Source organism: Capsicum annuum, chromosome 6, assembly GCF_002878395.1.
Source record: "Capsicum annuum cultivar UCD-10X-F1 chromosome 6, UCD10Xv1.1, whole genome shotgun sequence".
Taxonomy (NCBI): Eukaryota; Viridiplantae; Streptophyta; class Magnoliopsida; order Solanales; family Solanaceae; genus Capsicum; species Capsicum annuum.
In genome coordinates, this window is record NC_061116.1 from 66,717,992 (window position 1) to 66,721,822 (window position 3,831).

General features: G+C 32.8%; 1 long non-coding RNA gene across 1 annotated transcript; it reads left to right on the forward strand.

Moving 5' to 3' along the window:
• The first annotated feature begins 685 nt into the window (after positions 1–685).
• Positions 686–3,597, forward strand: LOC124899691. The gene is made up of 2 exons (XR_007057049.1): positions 686–963; positions 2,936–3,597. It is a non-coding gene; the product is annotated as an uncharacterized LOC124899691 (long non-coding RNA).
• Positions 3,598–3,831: the final 234 nt, after the last annotated feature.

Genomic DNA, 3,831 nt, shown 5'->3' on the forward strand with positions numbered 1-3,831 from the left:
TTATATATATATATATATATATATATATATATATATATAAAATAATCGTCACACAAATATGGTTTAAATTGATGCGTCTCTCTTATCCTGTGGCAGCAAGGGAAAGAGGTATACAAATGTAAAAGTGATACCATCAACCACTTGGAATTGGAAACCATATATGTGTATATGTTTATATTTACATTATTACATTAAAGTGTGAAAGATTTTTGAAAAGTGATTTGAACTTTTACACTTTATTAAAAATCTCCGTTATAGATAAAATTATTTAATTTTAAATAATCAAACGTTACACGTGTGACTAAACTAGAATATATATATATATATATATACACACACATACACACATATATACACACACATATATATACACATATATACTCTCTCTCTCACACACACACAGATATATATATATATGTTATGTCGGTTTGATTTGGGTTCGGTTTGACTTTTTTTTTGTTGATACCAAATCAAACCAAGAATGGTCGGTTTTTTTTTGTTAAAATGCCAAACCAACCAAACCAAACCATAAATCAGTTTTTTTCTCGATTTGGTTTAATTCTTCGATTTAGTTTGACTTGACGGTTTGTTCTGTAAACCGCTAATCAGAAATTTAGTGGAAAAAATCTCCTACACACGGGCGTTGACTAGATATATATTCCAGTATAGCTGGATGCCAGAATGCAACCCATATTTTAATATAATTAATATTATATTAATTAATTAATTAATTAATAATATATAGAAGCACCTTAGGTAGCAGCTGAGCGTCAGCTTGCCGCCCAAGGGCTATTTTCCTCAATTTTTGTGAGTTTTATACATATTTTTACTGTGAGTTTTATATGTGTTTTACTGATATACTGCCAACTACACAGGTAAGCATGAACAGAGTTACAGATGAACACAAAAAGGAATTTTCAATCTAATAATTTTCTTCACCCCTTAGCTCCTTGTTCTCCTCGGGTGAGTGTTCATGGTTGTTACTGTTATGTCACTTTGTGAAATTTCATTTTAGATACGGATAAACTGTTATTGCAATTTTAAGGTTTCAATTTTTCCTTCAACTTTGAAATGATTCTATTTTATTACTCCATATCTCTTCATTTGGTTTAAGAATATGTAAAGATTCATATTTTTTCTTCTGGTTTCCTCTTCGTGTTTATATTTTTGTTTGACTTTTAGATTTATTTGAGTGAAGTTTATATTTTTGCTAGATTTTTAGATTTGTTTGAGTGGGATTTGGTCCTTCATCTTTTGGTAAATTTGACATCTTAAGTTCTTGCATGTGAAATATTTTATAGTTTTAAGTTAAAGAATTCAATGTGTATGAGTTTTTGAAGAATTCTGGTTTGTGGGCCTGTGCTTGTTTTCATAGTTTGTTGATGTATCATTTTAAAGCTTCAATGTTTGTTTTCATAGTTTTTGATATTAGGTGTTAAAGATTCAATTTTTGTTTGTCGGTGTCCTTACTTTTTCCCGGACATTCTTTTGATTTGGATGACTGATTTGTTAAGTTTCAACTTTCATTATGTGCATTAGGTATTCGATGAAATTCCTCTTTATCATCTCTTCTATGAAAATCGATAATTAGTTTCAGTTTTCACTGTTGATCTGTTACCTATGTGTTCTATATGATGGTATATGCTTTTCCATCTGATAATTTCAGCAACAAATTTTACTTGTTTATGTGCTTATGGTTGTGAACACTATGGGTCTGGCCTATTTTTTTCGACTGCGTTAAAGATTTTCATCAAAAAGTTGAAATGGTTGTGACGTTTATGATACAGATTTTTGCCAAAAAGTTCAATCTTCAAGCTTTAATTCCTTTACTTTTCTGTGTAATTATGTCTGAACTTTAGCTTTTGTAGTTTCAAAGGTGAACTTTTTTTCCTTATACGATTATCACTAAGAAATGTCGTCTAAGAGCAGGAATTGTATGTAAGTGGAAAGACTTATTTCTATCTGTAAGTTTGCCATTTGAAATCTTGGTTCTGTTTAACCATAAGGCATTTTAATATTTTTGCTTCTATTATCTGCATTTAGCTGTAGGAGTTTTGTATAATATGGCCTGTCAGCAGGTAGTATTTTCCTTGTATCCTGCAATATTAGACTTTCTGTGTAGATGTAGTGTGTTATCAAGTTCATCTTCTGTGTGACCTGTATCCAATAAAGACAATTATTTTCATATTGATCTTAGTAATTTTGTGTTTATAATGTTTGTATGGCTCGAGCAGTCTTGGGGACAACGTTACACAATATTTATAGTAGGTAGTCCGTAAAATTAATCGTTGTGTGCGTAGGTTGGCCACACACCACAATTACTATTCATTGGAGTTGGATAAGTGTTTATGTTATGGGTTCAGTCAAACTTAGTTATTTAACAATAAACATAAATAAATTATGATCATTATCTGGAATAATAAGAGCATCAAGCCTTTTTGGTGACCAAGAAAAGCTGCACAAACCAAGAAAAAGTGATAGCTTTGGCTGTAAGAAGAAATTCGGCTTTCTATTTCTAAAGCAAAACTAGGTAATCTAAAGATTCCCAAAAAGAGATATGTGCAATGCACAGATATGTACATGATAAACAGTAAGAGTTTCTATAATTCTAATCAACTAGAAACTGATAAGCGGTACCAGCAAGCTTTTCCTATTGAGTTTTAACTGCAAATGTTCCATTACAAGTTTGTTCATTAGTTTACTCTATCATGTGTTGCTATTTGATCTGTACCTTCTGTTGCCATAATGAAACTGAGACCGACATAATGGATCAAAGGCTTCTTGTGGACGTCATCTGATCTTGGGCATATTTATACATCCAATTGCTAATATTTACCCATAGTTATATTTTTTCTATGAGCTAAAATGTGTTCATTGTATTGTGTTGAGCCTATAATTGTATTCTTTATCTGATGGACATGATTTGTTGATGCAGGCCAAAATTTTGATGAAATTGAACATAATTGGAAGCATTAACGAGAAGCTAATGGTGGGTGGAAGCAGTGGGACTGATTTGTTGAGCATGAGGATACTGGAAATGGGCTCGGAAAGCATGGAACTAAAGACAGGATCAAGGAAAGAGGCAAAGAGCCGGAAAGGAAGGACAATGGCCTCTGCTTTGTGTACCTTAGTCCCTATGATAGGGTACTTATCACTCTAAGGGATTATTAGTCGACAGCAATTTCCAGTAAGCCTCCGTGATAGCCTCGTATCGTGGAGGCTGAATTATTTCTCATGCCATATTCTAGTGAGGGTCCACGGTGCGGACCCTAGTGCACGCAATGAGCTCCGTGGTGCGGTGACGGTCAACTTTTATTCAATTTTGTCCTACCATAAAAGTAACACTTAAAATCAAATGGGGACACTTTTGGCAAACGTACAGCAGAGGCAAAGGAAATTACAATACTTCTCTTAGGGTTCTTTGAACATTTCATATTTCAACATTAATTTTTGGTATGATTAATTATATTTCCGTGATGTTGATTTAGAACATGAGTAGCTAAACACCCTTGTTCTGGGGTTGATCCCAAGAACATGATTATATTTTGATATTCTTAGAGTGGTTAACGTTGATTTATCATATGGGTTATTTTATTCTCTTGTTTCTACCATTATAATGATTGGCCACTATTCGAATGAATCTATAGTTCCTTTGTGAAATCGGAAGGAGAATCTTAGGGATAGACCAAGGAGTTTAAGGAACAAGTTTGTATTCTTCTACATAATGATGAAGATGAAGTAGTGACTAGGATAGGAATATACCTAGAAGCCTTGTTTGGTTCAATTGCAGGAAGATAGCTTAAAGCATCTAAATGGATTATTGCATTCCCC